Source organism: Melozone crissalis, unplaced genomic scaffold, assembly GCF_028551555.1.
Source record: "Melozone crissalis strain CALT ecotype California unplaced genomic scaffold, PUWL_Pcris_2 ptg000023l_1, whole genome shotgun sequence".
In the NCBI taxonomy this organism is placed as follows: domain Eukaryota; kingdom Metazoa; phylum Chordata; class Aves; order Passeriformes; family Passerellidae; genus Melozone; species Melozone crissalis.
The window spans coordinates 4,507,971-4,533,094 of record NW_026535801.1 but is presented as its reverse complement, the minus strand read 5'-3'; the positions used below and the strand labels follow the sequence as shown (position 1 = coordinate 4,533,094).

The 25,124-nt window shown below is 52.9% G+C and overlaps 1 protein-coding gene across 1 annotated transcript in view; it reads right to left on the bottom strand.

Annotated features, from left to right (window-relative positions):
• The window catches only part of SH3BP4 (SH3 domain binding protein 4), a 34,834-nt gene extending 17,682 nt beyond the window's left edge, over window positions 1-17,152 (bottom strand). The window contains exon 1 of the mRNA XM_054277772.1: window positions 17,093-17,152. The gene's annotated coding sequence lies outside the window, so the exon portion shown is untranslated. The remainder of the gene's footprint in view (window positions 1-17,092) is intronic.
• Window positions 17,153-25,124: the final 7,972 nt, after the last annotated feature.

Here is a 25,124-nt window from a genome sequence, read left to right as displayed (position 1 = left end):
TGACCAAAACTTCCAAATTTTAGCCAACAATCTGATTTAGGAACTTGGTTTTGCCCTGTGAGTTCTTCACCTTCAAGATCTCCCTCATGGCTATGACACAACACAACTCTCTCCACACATTTCCCCCCAGTGGAAAAGGATCCCATGGAAACGGAATTCCCTCCTTTTCCCATGCTTGTACTGACAGAGATCTTCAGGCAGGTAGAAAAAGCACAATGCCCTTGAAACTGGCAAGGTAAATCCAATTCAAACATCAGCACAGCCCCTCCCAGCTCCTCTGCAGCCTCCTGCAAGGCTGGGATGCATTTGGAAGCAGCTGGTGGCAAGTTACAGACTGATGATAACATTGAGACTCATCTCCTGGTGATCCAGGTCTTTTCCATGAGCCTTGCTGATGGTGATGGGTGGGGAAGAGCTGGCTGCTGTTGGGATTTTCCCCTCAGAGGGTTGGCCCAAGCATTTTCCCAGCGTGATTCCAGCCGTGCCCGGTGATTCCTGACCCCGCTGCCTCTCTCTTATCTCCTCCTCCTCCCTCACCACTTGTGTTTGCCAAGCCAACGCTTTCATCTTCCAAAGAAAAGGAAAAAAAAAAAAAACCCACCCAGGCCAAGCAGAGATAAAACCACCCCTAAAGACAACACCAAACACCAGCTCTTTGTACCAGGAAGAACAGCCTGGTGTGAACCCACACGTCCGTCCCAGCGCGAGGAGCTGCCAGGAACACAACACCAAAGGGCTCCTTTAGTCCTTTTCCCAGCAAACAAGAAGGGACTTGTGGAAGCATCAGGACCTCCCAGCCCTCCTCACGTCCCAGGGCTGTGCTTTGGAGCCCGTTCCCAGCGTGTGATGTGGGAATGGCTGCACCCAACCCCGTGCCACGCCGTGCCCTCCGCTCCCCGTGGAAAAATCCTGCCCTGGAGCTCCAGCTTGGCTCAGCTCCTGCTGCCAGGCAAGGGCAAGCCAAGTTGGATGGAGAAGGGAGGGGAATGAAGGCAGTTTGGGCTGAGTGTGTGCTGCTGGTGCCTGGTGTCCATCACAGCCTCCCTGTCATCCTTCACAGGCAATGGGAGAGCTTCCTTTCATAGCAGCCACCTCTGGAGCACGAGGAATATCCCCCTGAAGATCCATCCCCAGCTGCATGAGACTCAAATATAAATCAGTCCTGAGGATGGGAAAAGGGAGTTTTACCTGCAGGACCTCCTGTGCTGCCAAGCACTGATGCCATGGCACAGGAGGGTCCTGGAGATGCAGGAACCACCCTCGGGCATCCACAGCAACCTCAAAGCCCACCCCAAATCCCTGGAAACGGTGCTGGCATGGCAGAGGTTTAAAGAACCTCTAAAGGAAGGTGCTGCACAGGGCAGGAACACCTGTGAGGTTCACAGGGACACAAAAAACCTTTCCTGGGACAACAGCCCAGGTCCTCCTGCTCCACAGCGACAAAACCACGACACACACACCCGTCCTGAAAACACAGGGAAGCAAAGAAAGCTGGACCTGCTTCCACGGTTTCAACACTACCATGGGCTGCAAGACCAGCCACCCCCTCTGAGATTCCCAAAAAGAAACTAAGGCAGAGGGATGTCACCAGTGGGATGGTCCTTGGTGCAAGGGATGCTGGCGGAACGCCGGCACGGAGAGCGCGGTGCTCCCCAAGAGCAGATCCCTGCATTCCACAGAGCCAGGTAAAATCCCAGAGGTGCTGGCTGCCCAAACATCTCTTGGTGAGGCTGTGAGATCAAAGGAGACCTCAGTGGGGACTGTTCTGCAGCCTCACCTGGACCTCTTGGCCAGGGAAGGGAAACTCATCTCCACCAGGAGCAGAATCCCATCTGATGTCCACCAGCCCTCGTGTCAGAAGAGGCAGAGTTCAGTCCTGGTCTGCCCCTGCTGTGCACTCAATGTTCTTCCAAGAGAAAAAAACACTTCCTAACTCAGGCAGGGCACTCCCAAAGGTGTTCTGGGTTTTTATCTGGATGGATGCTCCTCTGGCAGGGCAAGGAGTTTAATCCAGACAAGTCCCATGGGCACCAACAAAACCACAAAAAACCAAAGTCACATCCAGTGCTGTGCTCCCAGAGGAGTTAAACACAAAAGTCATAAACTCAAGCTTTAAAAGCCTTGGATGGAACAGGAGTCCAGGAGAGAACTGTCCTCCTCCAAGCCCTCACAGCCCCTCCAAAGTCTTTCACAAGCCCAAGAGTTTGGCCACAGCCAAAGCAAGGCTTTGAAGGATGCTTAGGGCCAAAAGAATGGTCCAAATGTCTCTCAAAGCAGGGAAACTCGGATTTGAGCTGGATCAGGCAACAGCCCAAGCTCACACAGGCAATCAGTGGTGGAGGAGAATTGAAACCCACATTTCCAGAGCAACACAAAAAGACACTTTTAAAGAAAAGATCCTGCCAGAATCACCAGGACAATGCACACAGACACCATGGTCACCCAGGAGATCCCAGGCTAATGCCCACAAAGAGCAGAGTAAGGGAAACCATGGAAGTCAAAAAGAGGGGAAACAGCTTCCCACCTCTGAGGGTGCTGCAAGAACCATCTCATGGCCACCCAAGGGGGGTCACTCAGCCCTCTTCCCCATCTCAAACCAACGAGATCTACAAAAGCTTGAAGGCAAAAGGCACTAATTGAGAATATCCTGGAGCAGCTCGATACTGCGATATTGCGGGTCACTCCCGGCAGCTTCCCCTTCGTAGGATAATTTGGATGCTGATTTGGCCATCAAGAGCTGTCAAAACCCAAAGTCCCTGAACTGCTGAGCTTCTCCCAGGAGATGATGACAGAGCTTTAACTGCATGGACACTTCAGAGCCCTATCCCCATCACCCCAAAAAGAGGGGAAACAGCTTCCCACCTCTGAGGGTGCTGCAAGAACCATCTCATGGCCACCCAAGGGGGGTCACTCAGCCCCTCCTCCCCATCTCAAACCAACCAGATCCACAAAAGCTTGAAGGCAAAGGGCATTAATTGAGAAAATCCTGGAGCAGCTCCCTATCTTCCCACCCTCCAGCCGCAGTCCCTGCAGCTTCCCCTTCCTAGGATAATTTGGATGCTAATTTGGCCATCAGGAGCTGTCAAAACCCAAAGTCCCTGAACTGCTGAGCTTCCCCCAGGAGGAGATGACGACAGAGCTTTGGACACTCCAGAGCCCTGTCCCCATCACCCTTCAGTGGCTCTGCCCTTGCCTGGCGCAGAGGAGCTGCTGCAGTGCCACGTGTCCTCCCTGCTCCTGGCTGGAAAACCAGCCCCACCAGCGTGACCAGGGAAGGGCAGGCACAGCAAAGTCACCCGTGCTGCTGGCTGGACAGGCTGCCACCACAGCTGGGGCAGAGGGGACGGCACAAAGCTCCAGGGATGAGCTGCAGAGCACCAGAGAGATGAGGCGGCTCCCAGCAGGTCAGCACAGACAGCTCCATGCTGCTCTCCCAGCCCAAGCACTCCACCAGGACTGATCCATCTCCAGGTATCCTCAGTCAGGGGGTCCATTTATGGGGGAAAAAAAGGGGTTTTGTTCCCAGTTTGCCAACTGGACACCAAGCAATGATGAATGAAACCTCTCTGGATTCCAAGAACGGGTCCAGTTAATCCAAGAACCGGTCCAGTTAATCCAAAATTAAACCCCCTTGGTTTAATTTTCTAGCACACCTTCCTGATTAATCCATCAGCGATCTGCTGCTGGATTACAGGACACCCTCAGCTATGCTGAAAATGCTGACAGGAGCCAAAAACCTTCCTTTCTTTCCTCTCTTTGAGCAGAAACAAACAGAATCAGCACATTGCAAAGAATTCCCTCAAAACAGCGGGGTTTTTTTAAGCTCCTCTTTGGTAAACATTCCCAAACCAGATTGCCAGGGACACCTGGGTTTAAGCAGCTTAACCCTTTGCTGGAGTTGATGGGAAAGGAAAGAGGGGGGTTGGTTGCTCCATGGGATGCTCCATGCTCAATCCAATCTCACAATCCAGGGATTTCCATGTCAGAAAGAGGGCAGGGATACCTGGAGAGCAAAATCCCAGGTGATGATGAAAGGATGTGGGGTCAGATCAGAGAATCTGGAATGGTTTGGCTTGGAAAGGACCTTAAAGTTTGTCTCATGGGCAGGGACACCTTTTACTAGCCCAGGTTGCTCCAAGCTCCATCCAGCCTGGTTTAGGGATGGTGCTCCATCCAGCACTTCCAGGGATATAGGGGCAGCCACAGCTGCTCTGGGCACCCTGTGCCAAGGCTTTGCCACCCTCACAGAGAAGAATTTATTCTTAATATCTGATCTAAACCAACCAGAGCCTGGATTAGGACCTCTCAGGTTTGACCTCACCTGCAGACCCATCCCAGGACGTGTTCCTGCCTCCATCCAGAGCAGGCTTTGGACGCCACACCCATTCCGAGGACACAAAGAGCACCTGGCTCGTTTCAGGTGGCTTTCAGCAGCTCAAGTCCTCACTTTAACACAGTCCAGAGCTTCTCCAGGGGTGGGGATGAGCTTTCCATGTGCAGACACCTACCTGTGCCAGCCAGGAGGGTGCCTGAGATGCACCAGAGCCGGCTGCTGTTTATGCAACACAGGAGCAAGCGCCGCGCCTGCTTGTTTAATTAATTACCCCCAAATTAAAGCCCAGCAGACTGCACAGAGACTCCCTGCAACCTGCACATTAACTCAGCCTGGGGGTGAGGGAGGTCAGACAGCATCCAAGCAGTGGCTCCAAGCGTTTTCCACAGCATCAGGAGTGCCGTGAAGGGGGAAAAAAAACCCAAACAACACCACTCACCCCCATCTGCCAGAGCTCTGGGGTTTTGTTGTTTCGGTCTGGCCAGGCTAAGAGCTGCTCAGTCCCATCACCGTGGGTCAGATGGCTGATAAGAAACCAATTTCATCATTTTTTAAGCCCCAAATGTTTATGGGCAGGCTTTATCTGCAAACAAAGACACGAACTTTGAGCCGCAGCTTTGCGTCAGTTTGAGAACAGGCGAGGCCGTGCCGGGATTAACGCGGTGCCAAAGAGAGCCAAAGTCCCCTCCCTGCAGCCCCCATCCATGTGTGATGGCAAAGCTGCCTCTCTGGGCCAGGACACAGCCCTTGGCACGACATTTTGGGCATAGATGCCCCTTTATTTAGCAAGATGCTTTGGCGCAAAAATAGTAATTTATGCGAATCTGGCAAAAACCTTTGCTCAAAATTACTCCCCTTGCTGGATGGAGCAGGGCTGAATCTCAAACACATTTTTTTGCAGCAAAACTGAAATGATACCTGAAAGCCATCCTAGAGCCACGGCAGGCTGTTCCCTGCTCAAGGCAGAGCTTTATTTCTTGAGAGGAGCAATTTCTACAACTCAAGGACGAGACACCTCCCACGAGTGCATCAGACACAGGAGCATCCCTTAAAAATCGAGCCACCACAGAGGGAACATCTGCAGAGGACAAGTTATTCCCCAAGAAGTCACCCCCGGGCAAGGCTGGAAGGGGACAGACCTGCCCTTGGGCTTCTCCTTGCCCAAGAGGAACCTCGGAGCCACCGTGCTCCGTTCATTCCCACCGAGATTTCACAGAATCCCAGAAATTCCCACCGAGATTTCACAGAATCCCAGAAATTCCCACCGAGGTTTCACAGAAAATCCCAGAAGGGTTTGGGGTTGGAAGGGGACCTTAAAGCCCTTCTTGGCCCATCCCTGGGCAAACAAGCCTTCCACCAGACCAGGTTGCTCGATTCCCGTCTGTAAGACAGCGCAGAGCTGAATTTTGGGGTTTTGGAGCTTGAATGAGGGGTGAAGCGTTATCAGCTGTGATAAGGGGTGGTTTGGGGCCAACCAAGTGCCCAAATTAGAGGAGACAAGACAAAGCTTGTCCTCTGTCTCTACAAGAACAGCTCTTTTCAAAAAGCAAGGACTAAACTGAGCTTAGAAAGCCCCACAATGCCCCCCTGGCTCACATTCCCTGTGAGCAGCACAGAACCCCCCTCCATTTGTGGGTTCCTGTGGAGAACAACTCCAGTCCCACCACCAGCCCTGCTCAGAGGCTGCTCTGACAAGCTCAGAGATGTGTTTTTTAATTTCCAGACCCAAAACACGGGGCCCTGAGGCTGCTCTGACAAGCTCAGAGATGTGTTTTTTAATTTCCAGACCCAAAACACGGGGCTGCGAGCAGCAGGAGAAGACGAACCCATGGCACCTCCAGCGACCTGCCCAGACAACACCTCCTGCTCCCTGCATCTCCCACAGCAACATCAACATCCCAGATTAATTTTTTTCCCTATCAGGACGGAGCTTTTCCACATCTCATTGTTGGTCACAGCAGATGTTGTGGCAGTGATGGGACAGCCCTTCCAGGAGAAGCAGCACTGACTGAAAAGCCATCCTGAGGAAAAGAGCTAGAATTCCAGGGAATGGGAGGTGGTTTACAAGGGCCTGGAAGGACAGGACAAGGGGGAATGGCTTTAAAGTGACAGAGATGGGATATTGGGGAGGAATTGTTCCCCATGAGGGTGAGGTTGCCCAGAGAAGCTGTGGCTGCCCCTGGATCCAAGGCCAGGCTGGATGGGGCTTGGAAAACCTGGGATAATGCAGAGTGTCTCTGCTCTGGAATGAGGTGAGCTTTTAGGTCTCTTCCAAGCCAAACCATTCCCTGATTCCAAGCAGGACACAGCAAGAACTTTCCAGGAGCTGAGGATGCTCTGCAGGGTCAGGCTGGAATTAGACATGCTCCTGATGAGGGAAAAAACTCCCTAAATATCAACCCAATGCAGATGGACCTTTCTTTTTTTTTTTTTCTTTTTTTTTAATTTTTAATTAAAACTTGCTTGAAGTGCCACATAAAAGAAGTGAAATCCCAGGCGCAGCTGACGCATCAGGAGAGATTTATATTTAGAAGAATGACTTAAGTACTCAATCAACAGGGGGAAAAAAAAAGGGAACTTCTTCAGCAGGGTCCAGAAGGAGGAAAGAAAACCAACACGGAGACAGTCACCACCACCACCCATTATTCCTTAGGGCAACATCCACTTTGGATGGCATTTCAGCCTCCCAACAAGCCACTTCTGCAGTGAATTCAGCTTTTTTTTTTGGGCCTGTAAACAACATTTACAGCCAGAACACATGATGTGCATCACAAGACAACTGGCACCAGTATTATTTTTAAATACCATCAGCTCTGCTTTTAACAGGACGAGGGGAAATGTGTTATTGCTCGAGCATAAAACAAATATATTGAGGCGATTAAAAAAGAAAAAAAAAAAAAGGGAAAAAAAGCCATTCCCAAGTCTCACAGAGTGAAGATTTAAAGAGAGATAAAACAGAGCACCGCCAGAAAGACATAATCCTTCAAAATCTGCCATTCCTCCTGCTGCATTTATTCATCTGGGAGCTTTCAGTCCAAAAGTCAGAGCCCTGCTTAGCCGGATATCCGATCGTTTGCTGGGCCTCATCCCAAATTTCTCCAGCATTACTCACTTTTTTTTTTTTTTTTTTTTTTTTTTGGTGTGAGCAGGAAGGGGGATGAGGATTTTCTGGTGAAAGGCAAAAGTGAGGCAGAAGTGTTTGCAGCACTGTGGAGCGTGGGATTTCCATGGAATAGGCTCAGACCTCTGCTTCCAAATGATTCCCATGCACAGAAGAAAAAAAGGAGATGCTGGGACTGTGCACAGTTCTGGAGCTGAGGCTGAGCTGGGAGCCCTTCTGGAATGATTTTAGAGCCCATTTTTGGAGAGATGGGCACCACAACTGCAGGGACCACGGTTTAACCTCCCCACGGAACAACGCCGTGCCTCAGTTTCCCCGCGCCATTCTTCAGTGGTATCCAAAACCCTCCAGGACACACATTCCTCCCTTTTGCCCCAAGGATTCATCTCCACCACCTGCCAGCACTGAGGTTCCCATCCCAGCCAGGAGAACCAGCTTCCCTCAGGATGTGGGCAAAGCCAAGCTTTACAACAGGGAGCTGGGATGGAGCAGTCACAGAGCAGAGAAAGGGTTAAACACTCCCCCATCCCAAATCCCTGCTCCAGGGCCCCATCCCTGCTCCAGACCCCCGCATTCCTCTGCTCAAACAGCCTGCAGGGCTTCCCCCTGCTCACTCTTTCCATGCCTGGCCGTGTGTCCTGGATGTTTTGGATGCTCCAGGAGCTCCTGCTCTGCCCTGGCAGGAGCTGCAGGGATGTGCCAGCAGCACGGCCATGGAATGCTCTGGGCTGGAAACACCTCAAAGCCCACCTCATTCCCACGGCAGGGACACCTCTGCTCTGTCCCAGGCTGCTCCAAGCCCCATCCAACTTCTCCTTGGACACTTCCAGGGATCCAGGAGCAGCCACAGCCTGCCACCCTCCCAGGGAACAATTCCTAATTCCCAATATCCCACCCATCCCTGCCCTCCAAACCTGAGTTTAAAGCCATTCCCCCTTGTCCTGTCACTCCATGTCCTTGTCAAACAGCTCCCAGGAGCAGGGATGGATGCTCTGGACATCCCATGGGGATCTGGATGGGTCCCTGTGTCCTCCCCATCACCCATCGCCGGGGTGGAGCTGCTGCCACCTCATTGCACGGATCTCAGCAGGCTCTGCAGGAGCCCAGATGGACCATCTGGCTAATTGAGTTAATTAAAGCGTTTTTCCAGCAGCCATTAACTCTCAGGCGGCTCTCCCTGGGGAGCAGGGGCCACAGCTCAGGAGCAGCTCAGGAGAGATGGAAAAAATTGCTCGGAAGAAGCACTGAGGGCACCGAGCTGCTCCTCTGCAGCACTGGCTGGCTCCAGCAGCTCCCAGAGCAAACAAAAACAACCCCAAATCCCCCAAAACTTCACCAATTTGGCGGGATGAGAAGAGCCAGGCAGGGGAGGAGAGCACCACAGGGATGCCCCCATCCCAGAGCATCCTTCCCAAGCAAACCTTGGAATTCTGAGCTGGTCAAGGGCAGCACAGGGGCTCTGCTTTGCTGACGAGGTAATTGCCACCCTCCAGGGGTAACAAACTCCCTGTCCATTCCCAGAAAAGCAAGGAAAACACTTCCAAAGACTCCAGGAAAGCCTTGTTTTGGGGTCTCACTCCCTGATAAGCTCAGCTGCTGGAAAGGAGACGCTTTCTGGGAAGCTGGTATAAAAAAAAAGACACAAAACACCCCTAAAATAACCCATTCTGGTGCTGGGGATGCCAGGTTTTCATCCTTTTTCCCCAAAAAAACCCCCTTGTCCCACCTGAGCAATCCCTGCAGAGGTACCACAGGAACCTGCAGCCAACAGCAGCCACAGGGAAGGAGGAGCTGGAGCAAGGGAGGAGAAGCTGTGGGATGCTCCCTCCCTTCTCCTCCTTCCACTTGGGCATCTTCTCTTTCATTATCTGGGATGCACACCCATCAGTTTCCCCTTTTATGTGGGATTTACTCATATCTCCCCCTTTTGAGGGACACCCTCATCTCCTCATCCTTTTTTTTTAATTTTTTAAATGGGACACACTCGCACAGCTCCTCTTTTTTTCCAGGACACACCCACACAATCCCTTCTCCTTCTGTGGGATGCACAGCTCTTTTTGTCCCTGCCCCTCCAGCTTTTACCTGGGATGCACTCATGCATCTCCTGTCCTTTTTTGCAGGATGCACTCCCCACCTCCTCCTTTCTCTGGGATGCATCCCTACCTCCTCCTCCTTTTTTTTTTTTGCAGGATACAATCACACAGGTCCTGCTTTTGTGGGATGGACTCACAGATCTCTTTTTTTTTTTTTTCAGGATGCTCTCAAGCATCTTTTTTTTTTTTTCCCCTTTTTTTTTTTTTTTTTGCAAGGACCAGTTGCTCCCAGGCCCTTTGGGAACGATCCCCTGCACTTCCTCAAGGGTTCCAACAGCTCAACCTGCCCCTAAAGTGGAACCACACACACCCAAAAACCTGACCCAAAAATCCCCACTGAGGCAAAATAAGCAGGGAGGGGATCTGGGGCAGAGAGCAGAGCCATTCCCAAGGCTGGCTTTCCCTGCTTTTCCCTGGGAAATGCATCCCAGAGCAGCCCCACCCCGGGAGCCCTAATCTGATGGCAGGTTTTCAATGGAGCAGCCAGGATGGGGAGGGAGAGAGGCTGGACAAGGGGGGGAAAGAAAGCAAGGAAATGCCTCTGAGGTGAGGAGGGTTTTTTTCTCTCTGGCTGGGGCCGCCTTGCTTTGCTTTGTTTTATTTTATTTTGTTTTGTTTTGTTTTGCTCGCCCGCCTCCAGCGCTGCCATTTTCCGGAAGCCAGAGCAGCGCTGGCTGGCTGGCAGAGAAATGGGAAGTTTCTCTTTGTTTAATTTGAGCAGCCTCTGCTCCGAGGGACCCAGCAGAGCTCCCCCCCAGCTGCTCTGGGAACGGATGCGAGGCAGGAGCGGGAAGCAGCAGCAGGGAATGGGGCAGGAATTGGGGATTTCACATCCGACACGGCTCTTGGTGCCAGGGACGTGTGTGAGAATGGGGAGGCTCTGGGCTGAACTCCCTGGTGACCACTGCATCCATTATTCCACTTCCTGGGGCTTTTTCCTGCTCCTTTTCTCCATGCTTGACCTGTGGAGGTGATTTTAGGTGGGTGACTTGAGCACCTTTCCCCCCACCACACCAACGAAACGAGGGATGCTGCACCCAGCCCTGGAGATGCTAAGAAATCCAGCCAAACCCACTCCTGGACTCATCCCAGATTCACAACTCAGGGTTATGAATCTGGGATAAAGAAAAAGCTGTGATCCCAAGAAAAGACCCTTGGGATCACATAAAACACCGCCTGCCCTGCTCCTCTCCCCATTGTTCAACTCCAAAAAAGCCTTTTTCTCCCTGTTCCTAAGGAAACAGCCGGCGCTGCTCAAAGGAGGCCACACACCACGCTGACCCTGCCCTCCAAAAACGACCTGGAACACTTCATGGGGATGGCCTAAAGCCCTTGATCCAGGCAGGGTAGGAGGAGGGCAGCAGCTGGATTTACCCCTGGAGAGAGGGAAGCAGGGATGAGCTGAAACCAGGAATCTCTGCTGGGGCCAGGTTTTCTGGAGTCAGCTGGAAAACATCTGGTTTGGCTCCCTGGCTGTGATTTCCTCTCCCAAAAATGCTGGGATGGTCCCCAGGGTGACCCTTCCATGGGGCAGGAGAGGAAGCAACTGCAGGGAATGAGCAGTGAAAAGGAAAATCATCATCATAATCATTATTATTATTATTATTAAAGTTTTCAACTACTACTACTACTACTACTACTACTACTACTACTATTATTATTATTATTATTATTATTATTATTATTATTATTATAGTTTCCCCCATCACCTAAAGGGACTGCAAACCAGATGTGCATCACCACCCCTCCAATTTACACAAAAGCAGCCAGGTGATGAAAAATATGAAAAACATGAAAATTATGAAAAATATTAAAATATTAAAAATATTTAAAACATTAAAAAATTTAAAAATATTAAAAATCACCCAGTCCCAGAATGGTTTGGGTTAGAAGGGACCTTTAAAGCCCATCCCATTCCATCCCCTGCCATTCCAGGGACACCTTCCACTGTCCCAGGCTGCTCCAATGTCCAACCCTGGGCAATTCCAGGGATCCAGAGGCAGCCACAGCTTCTCTGGGAAAACTGAGCCAGCACCTCACAGGGAAGAATTCCTTCCTAATATCCCATCTAAACAATTTCTCTTTCATTTGGAAGAAACACCAGAGCAATCACAAAATAAGTAATGGCTGGGCCACCTTCCACCTCTGCATTTTCACCTACAGAGGTCTGAGGCTACCAATTTGTTCTCCCAAACTGAAAGAAACTGGGGAATCAGGCAGGAATTGGGAAAGCCCCTGCCCATTGGAAGGGGGTGGAATGGGATAAGCTTTAAGGTCCCGTCCACCCCAAACCAATTCTGGGATCCTGTGGTGATCCTGCAAACCGGAGATGGGATGTGCCAGCTTCCCACAGCTGGATTTGACACAAGCTCTCCTCTCCTGGGTGGAGCAGGAACACCCACTCAGGTAGGAAAAAGCAGGAACACTTTTCTAGCCCCAGGAATGAGAGAGAGCATCATGACTCTGCCATTGATATGCCAGCTGGGAATGGAAATGGGAATGGGAATGGGGAATGGAAATGGGAATGGGAACAGCTGCCTCCTGGCACTGAAAATAAGCCCCTGCACAAATCCACCAGCAGGTTAAAAACAGAAATTTCCCATGGGTTTCCCAATGGAGGGGCCACCAAAGATTGGGATTAAAGCCAGGAAATGTTGCTGGTGGCACACTGATTCCTCCCAAAAACATGCAACCCACCCAAAATGCCAACTTCCCAGCAGAGGGACAAAAATCCACTCCAGGGGCACCATGGAGGAGTTGGAAGTTTTATGGTCTGCTCTTTGATCCATGAAAAACTGCCTTTTTCCCTGGGAAACTCCTGGGCCTGCAGCCCCCCTGAGGCAGCAGAGGGATTCCATGTGCATTCCTGCATTCCCTGCTGCTGCTGGGAGCCATCCCACACATCCCCATCCTGACTCCCACACTTTTCTTTAGGAGCCCACAGGAACAGAAATACACAGAAATCACCCCAAGGACCCCAGGGTGCAATGAGGAGCACAGAGAGGGGGGGAGAAGCCACAGGTACCCTCAAAAATCACCCTTCAGTGTGGATGGTTGTGGTGTTAATGTGCTCACTGGGGCACTAAAAGCCAGATCTGAGCTGCTGGGAGCAAGTCCTGTTTTTGGGAAGTGGAGGGACTTGCCAGCACAAGCACATGCCAAAGCTGCAGGTCCTGCAGGAGCCTCCTCCCTTTCCCCCCTTTCCAAAAACCCCAAACATTATTTGGGGCCACGGAGGCAGCTGGGGCTGCAAATCCCTCTGAAAGCAGAAAAACTCATCATTAATGACCAGCACAGCTGCCCTGGTGTCCCCACAGGCTGGTGACAGGGCTCAGCCCCACCACCTGCAGGGCTTCTCCTGCCCCTTCCCTGCCCCCCAATTCCATCAGAGGGATTTTCCCAGTGCCAGCACCGGCACAGCCACGTGCTCCCGGCCCAGCCAAGGCTGGCACAGCCCTGCCAAGGCCCCCAGACAATGCCAGCCCTGTGCCCAAGCCCTGGGCAGGGTCAGTGCTGGCCAGGAGGGAGCCCAGGGCAGCAGCTCCTGCTGAGGGAAGAGATGGGGGACATGTTCTGTGCTTTTAAACCTCGCTCTGCAAATTTTGGGGGAGAGGCTTGGATGGGTCCTGAGCTGGTGCTGGCAGTGGAGAAAATGCCCAGAGGGCAGGGAGCCCCACACCCTGCTCTCCATGAACACACTGCTGCAGCCACCAGAGAGTCCCAGCATGGTTTGGGTGGGAAAGGACCTCAAAGCTCATCCCATCCCACCCCTGCCACGGCAGGGACACCTTCCACTGTCCCAGGGTGCTCCAAGCCCCATCCAGCCTGGCCTGGAACACCCCCAGGGATCTAAAAACTGTGCCAGCACCTCACAGAGCAGAACTCCTAATTCCCAATCTCCCATCCATCCCTGCCCTCTGGCAGTGGGAGCCATTCCCTGTGTCCTGTCCCTCCATGCCTTGTCCCCAGTCCCTCCCCAGCTCTCCTGGAGCCCCTTTAGGGACTCTGAGCTCTCCCTGGAGCCTTCCCCTCCCCAGGTGAGCACCCCCAGCTCTCCCAGCCTGGCTCCAGAGCAGAGATATCCCAGTTAATAAGACTTCCCAGTTAATAAGATATCCCAGTTAATAAGCAGAAACACATTTCCCAGTGGGTTGATCCCTTGTTCCAAAGCTGACTCACCACTGGTCACTGGGGAAGTCAACATTTGGCTACCAAACTTTCCTGGGTGTTTCCATCTCCTGCTCTCTGTGACAGGGACAGCACACGAGGGAACGGCTGGAGCTGTGCCAGAGGGTGTTTAGGCTGGATTTTAGGAAAAGGTTCTTCCCCCAGAGGGTGCTGGCACTGCCCAGGGACTGGGCACAGCCCCGAGGCTGCCAGAGCTCCAGGAATGTTGGGAAAACACTCCCAGGGATGCACAGGGTGGGATTGTTGGGGTGTCTGTGCAGGGCCAGGGCTTGAACTGGACAATCCCTGTGGGTTCCTCCCAGCTCAGGAGATTCCCCGATTCCATAAAAACCCATCCTATTCCTCAGCACCTCCCGTGGAGCCCTGGGGACAGCTCACAAAGCTCAGGTGCTTTCAGGGCAGGAGAGAAGAGGCAGGTGCTAAATATGAGGTGAGGGTATTTGCATTCCCTCCTGTGCCAGCTGCCAGCAGAAATCCACCCAGGAGGGGACACAGCTCTCAGACCCCCCCTGAAAAGAAGGAGACTGAGGAGGATGCAAATCCCCCTGCACAGACAGCCCCGGCCACAAAGAGCCACATTTAAATGCTTTTCCCATTAAAACAAAAACAAAACCACACACATACAGTGTCTAAACCACCTCCTTACCATCCCCACGAGCTCTCGAGAGCAACCCCACCAGGCTAAAATAAATATTTTAGCTTGGCAAATAGTTTTCCCCTCATTAAAAGGCAAACACAATTAGGATGTCGAGCGCCGGCTGCAATCGCTCCACGCCGCTCCGGCTCCGGTTGATTAAAAGTAAGGGAGATGCTATTTTTGAAAAGCACATTCCCTTCCGCAGCCTGAACGGGGTTATTTTGGACATGCAGAGCCATGGAAAGCTGGCATCTCTGCCTGCAAAATTCCCCAGCCAGGAGGGGATGTGCTCGGGATGGGGGGTGGTGAGAAAAATGGGAATTTTGCTGTGAGCGACCAGGGGGGTGAAGCTTGCTGTGGGAAGAACATGGAAAGCTGAGGGAATCATGGATGGTTTGGGACCAGAGATGCTGTCCCCTCTGCAGGGTCTGGGACCAACACAGCTGTGCAGGAGCCAGGAAGGAGGAGATGTGAACATTCCGAGGAGCCTGGAATTCTTTAGGCTGGAAAAGCTCTGTGGAAGCCTCAAGCCCAAGCATTAATCCAAGTGCCAAACCCACCCCTGTCAGACCTGCAAGCAATCCCAGAGGGATGTTACTCTCATTATCAAGAATTTTTTTCTACTTTAAGGCAAATTTAAGCATCCAGGCTGGAGGAAACCAAGGATGGATCCTTATTCCAGAGCCCAGCTGGCAACACCACACAGCTCCAACTCCTACCCAAGCTCCACTCAGCATTATTAACTTTTCATTTATGTATTAATTAACAGCCAAAAGTTAATCATTGCAAATCTCAGGGAGGCTGGAGAGGGGAGGAAGGCAGAGATGGGCATCCCAGAGCTGGGAATTTGGATCCACCTGATCCCACATCCCAACAGTTCTGCTGGGTTTGGGGGCTTTGAGGCCACGTGGTTTCATTTGGGCACAGAACAACCTCACAGTCCCTGCTGTCCCAAAGTTATGTCAAGCCTAAACTCCTGAGCAGCCAGGGATCCCAGGAAATTGGTGTTCCTGGGAGCCTGCAAAATTCCACCTCTTCCACTCAGCAGCAAAAGCTGGGAACTGAGGCTTCACAGCATCCCTGGACCCAAACCATCCCTGGACCCAAAGCATCCCTGCTCCCAAAGCATCCCTGGACCCAAAGCATCCCTGCTCCCAAAGCATCCCTGGATTCACAGCATCCTTGGACCCAAAGCATCCCTGGATCCAAAGCATCCCTGGTCTCAAAACATCCCTGGACCCAAAGCATCCCTGGCTCCCAAAGCATCCCTGGACCCAAAGCATCCCTGCTCCCAAAGCATCCCTGAACCCAAAGCATCCCTGGCTCCCACAGCATCTCTGGACCCAAAGCATCCCTGGACCCAAAGCATCCCAAACCGAGTCCTGGCAGCATCCCTGCTCCCGCAGCATGCCCGGGCAGCCAGCAGGGAGCAGCGAGGGCATTGGGTGAGCTGGGAAAGCTCTCCTGGAAGAGGCACGCCGGGCACAGCCGCTGGAATGCGGCTCGGAGCGTCCCGGCGGCGCCGACGGGGAACGGGAGCGCTGCTGGCCGCGGGACACGAGCGGTGACAGCGGCAGGGTGACAACAGCCCGGGCAGCCGTGTCCATCCCCGTGGCAGTGCCAGCGCGACCCGGGGGACAACGGGGGTGCACACACAGGGCACAGGAACGGGGACACGGAGCCACATTTGCACCCTGACACGGCACATGGCAGCGGGGACAGCGTGGGGACAACAACACCGAGCGCAAAATGTGGTCACACACACAGGGGACACGGGCACAAAGAGTCACACACACGCAGGGGACACAGTCACACAGAGTCACACAGACACGGGGACACAGTCACACACACGCAGGGGACACGGTCACACACATACAGGGACACACAGGGACACAGACACAGGGACACACAGGGACACAGTCACACACACAGGGGACATGTGGCACGCACAGTCACCCAGGACACACGCACAGAGTGGCACACAGAGGACACTCAGAGTGTCACACACTCAGACACCAACAGGACACACACACACACAGTGACAGCCCCATGGAGGACACTCAGAGTGTCACACACACACACGCACAGTGACAGCCCTAAGGAGCACACTCAGAGTGTCATACATACACACATTGGGAGGACACTCAGAGTGTCACACACACACACACACACAGTGACAGCCCCACGGAGAACACAGTGACAGCCTCACGGAGTACAGAATGTCACACACACACAGAGCCCCACGGAGGACACTAAGAATGTCACACAGACACAGTGACAGCCCCACGGAGGACAAAATGTCACACACACACAGAGTGACAGCCCCACGGGGGACACTCAAAGCGTCACACACACACACACAGTGACAGCCCCACGGAGGACACTCAGAGTGTCACACACACAGTGTCACACACACACAGCGTCACACTGCCACACGCGGACACGCGACACTTGTACACAGTCGCACACACACTTCACACGCGGTCACAAGCACACTCCCGGCGTCACACGCGGTGTCACACACACACAGCCACACTCGCTCCCGCTCTCCCCGGCCGCCTCCCCGCGCTCCGCCGCTGCCTCAGCCCCGACCCTCCGCCGCCGCCACCGCCTTCCTCCCTCCCTCCCTCCCTCCCTCCGCCGCCGCCGCCACCACAAACTTTTCCCCGCCGGCCCCGGGATCCCGGATTCCCCGGGCTCGCCCCGCTCCCGGCTCTCACCTGCGCCCGCTCCGTCCCCGCCACCGCCGCCACCGACACCGAACCCGGCCCCGCTCCCGCTCCCGCCGCGCTCCGGGCGCGCCCCCGCCGGCACCGGCCGCACGCGCCCGCCCCGCTGACGTCACGGGGCGTGGCAGGGGCGTGGCCCCGCGGAGGGCGGGAACGAGGGGGGTGCCGGGCGGGGGGCGGGGGGGGAACGGGGGATGGCGGGGTGGGTGTAAAACACGTGGGGAGGGGAAAAGGACGGGAAAAGCGGGATGGGGGAATGGGTCCTTGTGCAAGGCGGGAGTGCGAGCCACGCGCAGCCCGGTGTGAGCGCGGGCACACTCGCCGTGGTCACACTCAGGGTGGAAAAAGGGGAAAAGGGGGTTGTGCTCCCTAAAATCCCATAGACTGAGGGAGCATCCCACCCTGGGATGCAGGGTTGGGAAATGGGCTACCAGGAGCATCAACCCAGCAGGACAGGCATGGACACAAAGTCCACCCAGAGCTGGTGGCCACCAACAGCCCCACGGTGTCCATCTCCCGTTGGGACACCCTTTGGAAAAGCAGCTGGGAGAAAAATACCAGAGCAGATGGGTCTGGGCTGCTCGAGCCGCTGCTCTTCCCACCCGCCTCCTTGTTTTTTCCTGGGTTTAATCGGGATCTGATGATTAAATTTCCTCTTCCTGGCGCTGGCTCCTCCTGCGCCCAGCACGGCAGAAGGAGACGGAGTTTTGGCCGGGCTGGGACAAAAGTGGGGGGGCAAAGGGGTGGCTGTGGGTCCTTGTGTGGCCAGACCCCCATCCTGGGGGCCAGCTGGGGCTTGCCAGCCTCATCCCAGCTTTTTCCTGGCTCCCCAAAAGGAGCCACACAGAACCACTTCAAAGCAGCCCTGGGAGCTCTTTTCTGCAGTGTGATTTTGGGAGCTTTGGGCTTTCTCCAAGGGGAGCTCCCTGCAGCTGGGTAACCCGGTTCTCTAACTGCAACAGGGCACTTCCACCCTGTTTTGCCAGTGGAAAACACTGGGATGGCACCTGGGATGAGCTGGGCTGGGTGCTGCCCCCATCTGTGCCTTGGCACGAAGCCTGGGGTGCTCCTGTCCCTCTGCTCCTGCAAAACTCTCATTAAAATCAGTATTTCAGTTGCTGGTTTATTCCTCTTTTCCATCTCTGGTGTGATTCCCCGCCTTTTGGATACTGAAAAGTCCAAGTTTGTTCCTGTCTGGGGCTGGCACCTCGAGTGGCTTTGGGGACAAAAATGTTTTTCCCAATGGGAAGGAGGAGGTGTATGAGAATCTGCAGTTCCAGCTCAGCATCCCTTGGGAAAAAACCACATCTCCAGGTGCCAGAACCGTGCTTGGACTCCATTAAAAATCAGCAATTTGTGGGTGACAACAGTTGCAGCTTTCCCAGCGCTCAGGATGTACCTTGGGCACGTTGCTGGTGCCGAGCCCGGGATGGAGGGATGAGAATTCCACCTGCACCCATCCCTCTCTGCTTCCTGAGAGGTTTGCAGTGCCCAGGAGCAGCTCAGAGCAAGGCAGCAATCATGGGGAGCAATTAATATTGGACAGAATGCCCTGGGGAGGCTTTTCTGTGGTGCTGGGATTCCATCCTGCAGGAATTCCATGGTAAAGTTCATTTCTCTGGGGCGTTTCTCAGGCACAAATCTGGGTGGAAATTTTTGGTCTGAGCAGTTCCTAGGAACAGGGCTGCTACAGGATGGCATTCCCATGGGTAAGGTGTGTGAGTGTAGCCAGCTTATTTTGGGAAGAGAGCAGCTCCTTTCTGCTCTGCTGCTGCCTTGGGAATTGTGGACAGGTGTCACAGACATCTTTTATGAAAAATCCTTTCCTTAGGATTTTTCCTCCTGAGAAGCTGGGAGGCCTCAGGAACTAAATGTAAACATTGATTATCTGCTGCTGTGGAATGCAACAGGTGCATCTGTGATTGGCCCATGTTAGTTGTTTCTAATTAATGGCCAATCACAGCCCAGCTGGCTCGGACTCTGTCTGAGCCACAAGCCTTTGTTATCATTCCTTCTTATTCTATTCTTAGCTAGCCTTCTGATGAAATCCTTTCTTCTATTCTTTTAGTATAGTTTTAATGTAATATATATCATAAAATAATAAATCAAGTCTTCTGAAACATGGAGTCAGATCCTCGTCTCTTCCCTCATCCTGAGACCCCTGTGAACACCACCACAAACAGGAGCTGGACATCCAGACCTGGCTCTGCTGAGCCTCAGACTCAGCAACACCAATCAGGGCTGGAGCATGGATCCCCCTCACCAGGGGGATCACAGAATCCCAGAACCATGGATTGGTTTGGATCCCATCTCATTCCAAGCAGGGCCAGGGATGCTCTCACAGACACAGCAGCAGCTCAGCCACGAGCCCTGAGCTCCCAAAACCTCCCAGAAGGGAGAATTCCCAAACCTGACCCTGATCAGATCCACTTCCATGTGGAATATCAGAGCACCCCAAGCCCCAAAACCTCAGAGCCCTGAGCTCCCAAAACCTCCCAGAAGGGAGAACTCCCAAACCTGAGCCTGATCCACTTCCACATGGAATACCAGAGCACCCAAACCCCCGCGTTTTGTGCTACGGCCACAGGGAGTGTTTTTCCATGATCCTGCAGCTTTGGTTGGATTCCAGGGAATCCCTGAGCCTGGATCATGCTCTGGGTGGCTTTCTGGAGCTGGGGGAGCCACCACTAACCCAGGGTTGTTAAATCTACCTTGGCTGCCACGGTAGGTTTAATAACCACGGGTTAGTGCAGCACTCCCCCGGGGCGAGCTCCTCCCAGGCCAACCTTCCCCTTGCTGGGAATTAATTACAGCCCTGATGGTTAATGACAAATAACTGGCAGGGCTGGATGTCCCTCTTCTCCTCTGGAAGTTATTGACTCCTCCCTGGGAACCAGCAGCAGCAGCAGCTCCTTGTCTGCATCCCGAGGCAGGGATGGAGGCCGCGCTCCCAGGTGTTTGCTCAAAGGGGTTCAGGAGCTGCCTGGAGCCAATAAATCCCAACAGGATTTGTGTTCTGCAGGTATAACATTCCTGCTCCAGAGCCAATTACCCTCAGAAGTGCCTCGTAAACGAGGCTTGCCTCATTAGGAGCTGGCAAACAAACCCTCTGCCAGGCTCCCCACGTGGATTATTTCTGCTTCCCTTTTTGGAATTCTGTTATGCCAGGCTGGAATTGAAGCAGATTTACTCCTCTTTCACAGGTGTCCACCCCACCTGATTTCCTCCTGTAGCTGGGAGTCTGGAGGGTTTGTTCCCGTTCCATCCATGGCAGTGGCTGAAGGCAGCAATTCCCTGTGTGATATTGGCAAGCCTGGCCTCTACTTTTACCAGAGGGCAGGGATGGATGGGATTTGGGGGAAAAATCCTTCCACAGGGTGCCCAGAGCAGCTGTGGCTGCCCCTGGATCCCTGGCAGTGTCCAAGGCCAGGCTGGATGGGGCTTGGAGCAACCTGGGATAATGGGAGTTGTCCCTGCCCATGGCAGGGTGTGGAATGAGCTTGAAGATCCCTTTCCAACCCAATCCATTCCCTGATTCCACGATTCATAAATCTGTGGCTCTGTTGGTGCCAGAGCTCCCAAAGCTGTGGGAAGGGGGGGCTGGTATCACCTGTGGTCACCCCTGGAAGGGGTTTGTGAGGTGACAGGAACACCTGGCCAGGTGACAACCACTTCCTGCTAATAACAGGGATTAGTTTTTTAAGCCTGATGAGGACGTGCACGGAGCAAAGGACAGAGCTTCCGGAGAGGCTTTTAATATCTCCGCCTGCCTGGCATCAGCTGAGGGAGGGAATGAACACAGGACAGTGTGACCGTGGTCACAGGGGTCTTAGCATGAGGGAAGAGATGAGGATCTGACTCCATGTTTCAGAAGGCTGATTTATTATTTTATGATATATATTACATTAAAACTATACTAAAAGAATAGAAGAAAGGATTTCTTCAGAAGGCTGGCTAAGAATAGGATAAGAAGGAAGGATAACAAAGGTTTGTGGCTCAGACAGAGTCTGAGCCAGCTGACTGTGATTGGCCATTAATTAGAAACAACCAATATGAGACCAGTCACAGATGCACCTGTTGCATTCCACAGCAGCAGATAACCATTGTTTACATTTAGTTCCTGAGGCCTCCCAGCTTCTCAGGAGGAAAAATCCTAAGGAAAGGATTTTCATGAAAAGATGTCTGCGACAGGACAGCAAAGAGGTGGAGGGGAGAGGCGAAAGAGCTTGAACAGGGACAGCTCTTGAACCTTCTCTGCTCCTCAGGGCAAACCCTGCAGTGCCCTTCCTCAGCTCTGCACACAGATCCTGCCCCCAGCACACCCCTCACCCCTGCCAGGGTACAAATCCTGCTCACCCCGTGGGAAGGGATGGGGTTTGGAGAGATTTACACCAACCTCTCCCATCCTGGAAGACTAGTCCACATGGGAAAGTCCTTTATTAAAACCCAAATCCTAGAATTCTAGAATGGTTTGGGTGGGAAGGAGCCTCATAGCCCATCCCATTCCACTCCCTGCCATGGGCAGGGGCACCTCCCACTGTCCCAGGCTGCTCCAAGCCCTGTCCAACCTGGCCTTGGGCACTGCCAGAGATCCAGGGGCAGCCACAGCTGCTCTGGGCATCCAGCACCATCCCAGGGAAGGATTTCTTCCCAATATCCCATCCATCCCTGCCCTCTGGCAGTGGGAAGCCATTCCCTGTGTCCTTTCCCTCCACACCTTTGTTCAAAGCCCCTCTCCAGCTCCCTTGGAGTCTCTTTAGGGTTTTTTTTTGGTAACCAAAATCCTTCCTTTTAGAGCCACCATCACCCAGTTCCCTTTTCCCTTATCACCCTTTGAGAGCCAAGGAATCCCTGTCCTCCCCTCCCACTCTCACAGCAGCAGGACCCACATCCCACAAGTTAACTCTGCTCTTCCCCGTCTTCCCTTTCCTCCTCGAGTCCCATCCCACAAAATAAAACAGCTTTTGTTCCCTCTGGAGATTCTCCTGGCAACAGAACCACGGAAGCTGCAAAAAAAAAAAAAAAAAAAAAAAAAAATTAAAAAAAAGGAGAAAAAAAAAAATTTTCCCAGCCTCAATGAGAGCTCTATCTAAAACCAACCACCAGGATGAGGCCGTTTCATCATCCTTAGGGGATAATGGGAGCAGGGCAATCATTGCTGGTTGTGAAGGCTTCCCAGGTGGATGAATATGTGACACAAGTGAGATGGCTCCGACCTCCTCCCTCTGTGCACCAAGAGACTCCAGGCTGTGGGGTTTCCTCAGTCAGGCTCCAGCAGATTTCTGTGGGCCTGGAAAAGGCCCAGGGCTTGCAGGAGGGAGTTGGAGGAGCAGAAAGCCCTGTTTTTCAGCCAAGAATGCTTTTGTCTTTAGCTAAACACCCTCCCAGGCTGCCTTTCCCTGCCCCTCAGAGGCTCAGAGCTGCCCTTTCTCCACCTCTTTTGTGCTCCTGATTCCCAAATTTTCCCTCCACACCTAAAGATTCTCTGGGGCAAAGGCATGGGGAGCAAGAGCCATTTAGAGGTGTTTGCATCTTTATTTATTATGATAATTTATTCCCCTCCCTCTCTGCCAGAGCCCTTCCACTTCCCAGACAGCTCTGTGATAAAATGGGGGGGAAGTTTCCCTCCTTCAGCAGTGTTAAGACACAATAATTCCCCGTGTTCACTGACAAACAGCCTCGTTTATGGCTGCTGCACTAATCAATGGGGTTAATTGAACTGATGACTGTGCTGGCTTGTGCTCAGAGCAGCTGCTTCACATCATTAGCCCTGTTTGGATCTGCCTGTGGTCATTCCCACCTGGATTTCCCCCACTAGACACCACTGTGCCTTGGGACAGGGACAGGCATTTAGAAGATCCTGGCACAATTACAGGACAAACTCAAAACAGGCAGCATTTTCTATAAATTCATCCCAGGAATACCAGGTGGAAGTGTCCCGGGATAAAAGCAGAGGATAAAACATAAGCACCCTCAGCTACCTGCTATTCACTTTGGAAAAGGGCTCAGGACTCAAAAGATAAAGGAGAAAATGAGAATTCTCTCATTTTTAGAGGCAGAGGGAAGTGGGAGAGAGGAATTAGACCAGGTTGGGCAGGGATTGGAATGAGATGTGAGATGTCCCTGACCATGGCAGGGGAGGGGAAGAAGATGATCTTTCAGATCCCTTTCCAAACTATCCCGGGATTCTCTGATCAGCCCCATGCAGCACAGCAAGGGCACAGTGCTGAAATTTGCCTTAATTCAGGGTATTTCTAGTGGTGATCTCAAACCCAGAATGAGGGGCTGACAAATCTTCCAGCCCGAAACTGTGCTGAGATAAAACTGGGGACACTTACAGCCAGGATCAGGGGGACCAAGCAGTGATGCTGACGCTTAGATTTCCCTCATTTCCCCTGGCAGGGTTTGAAATCCACAACCACAGGGGGTGGTGGCTGTTTTGCCCCACAGGTGCCTGTCCTGGTTGCTTTTTGCACCCTGCCAAGGACGAAGAGCATCCCAAGTGAGTTTGATCATTCTGAAATGATGTTAAACATCAGCTGCCAGGTACCGCCCTGCCCGCGGCTCTCCCAACAAAGCCTGGCTTGTCCAAAAGCTGAGATTTAAGCCAGCCAGAGATAACCACTCGGCTGTTCCTTCCCTCAATGCCTCCTCTAGGCCTGGGGGAACACACACACTTCCTTTCTGTGCCGCCGGATTTGCTTTTCAATGCCCCATTATGTCCCCGATCGAGGAGTTTGCTCGGCTGCCCTGCAAAGAAACAGAGTCACAAGAACTATAATTTTTTTTCTCCCCCCCAGTTAATAACTGAGCGTGCTGAGCCTGAATTGCTTTCTTTAAGCATGTCAAGGGGAGCAGCAAGCACTCAGCTTCGCGTTTTTATTGGCACTCCCTCCTTTCTAAGCCCATTATTTGCCCTCCTTTTCTCCAGCAAAGAAATGCCCAGTTCCCTTCTTTTCCAGCTCATTTAGCTCCCAGTGCCACGGGATTATGAGCATTAAGAGACCCTCCCTGCAATAGCAGTGGCCACCAACCCGTAAGCTGAGCGCGAATGGCAGAATTCCCATTTTTAAAGTGGGGGAATTGGAGCGAGGCAGCAGCATCTACCAGGCTGCTTCTGGTGTGGTGGGCGCCCTGCGGAAAAGATCTGGGATTTGCGCGGTCCGTTCGTGCCAGGGATGGAGCAGCAGATGGGAGCAGCAGGGTTCTGGGGCAGAATGTGGGTTTCTTTGAAGTGAAATGCCTGCTGGCTTTCAGGGCACGGCCAGGGCTCTGCAGAGCTGCTGAGGGTCAGAGCCAGGGCTGGAGCCTGTCTGGTGGCGTCCCCTTGCCAGCCTCTTTGTACTATTAATTATGGCCGTGAGTCTGCAGCCTTTCCAAGCTCTCTGGCTCCGGTTTGCCATGTGGGAAGGAGCTGGGATGCAAACTGAATTCCCCCTTTGACAATTCCCGACAGGTCCCGCATTATTTATGCCTCTGACAAGGCTCAGATCCATCCTCAAAGCATCCTCAGAGCGGCTTTTTTTTGTGGGGCAGAGTGTTTCATGGGATGCAGAAACCTTCCTCCCCCCTGGACTTGGCATTCCCATTCCTGCCAGGGCTCCAGCTGCACAGCCAAGCAGCCTGACCGGTTTTCCACCTGCGGATTTTTTGGCAGATCTCCCGACACAGAGCTGAGGGTGAGCAGTTCTTGGGCACTGGCAGCCCCCAGATATGCCTGGAAACCTCTCTGCAGTCTTCCAAAGGTGAGGTTTATGCAATTCCTTCTGTGTTGCAAATCTCACCTCCTGGGCTATGAGTTTTCACCGCTTCTCCGTGATGATGGTTGCTGAAGGTGAGGTCCAAGCCACCACACCTTCTGAGGAGCCTTCAAGGTTGGACTTGAGGATCTTGGAGGTCTTGTCATGATTCACAAGGTGGTGAATCATCTTGTCCAGCCCTCATGATTCTGTGGTTCCATTTACAATCAGATCTGACACAAGGATAAATCCACCCTGGCAAAATTTTATATGGAAAAACATCT